Source organism: Zeus faber (assembly GCF_960531495.2).
Source record: "Zeus faber genome assembly, chromosome: 13".
NCBI classification, from domain to species: domain Eukaryota; kingdom Metazoa; phylum Chordata; class Actinopteri; order Zeiformes; family Zeidae; genus Zeus; species Zeus faber.
Window position 1 is genome coordinate 29506580 of NC_137198.1, and position 450 is coordinate 29507029.

A 450-nucleotide genomic window follows, 5' to 3' on the forward strand; every position below is an offset into this window, starting at 1 on the left:
AATCTGCAGACTCAGCGATGGTGCTTCCTCACTGCAAGACAAACTGGTGTATCGTTCCATACCCTGCTCTAAACTCATCCATTACTGGACGGTATAGATGAAGACACCGGTCACACAATAAGTTGGTGGAACGGGATTGATTTGCGTGTCTACGCCAAGCAGGCGGTACCGCAGCCCAAGCATTAGAGTTGGTTACTATATGCATATAAGCACAAATTAAGGAAAGGTAATCATCTATTTCCTGCCTCGTGGCTCACTGTAAACCACATCTCTATTGTATGTTGTTAATTTATACTCTGGCATAGCAGAATAGTCCAAAAGTTTGGATTTTGCGGTCAATACAACTAAAGCGTTATTTTGTTGAATCAACAAAGTCTGTGTGTCAAAGATGACCAAACTTGCGTAAAACACTGCGCAAACGCCTCTAATTTATATTGACGTTTACATTGT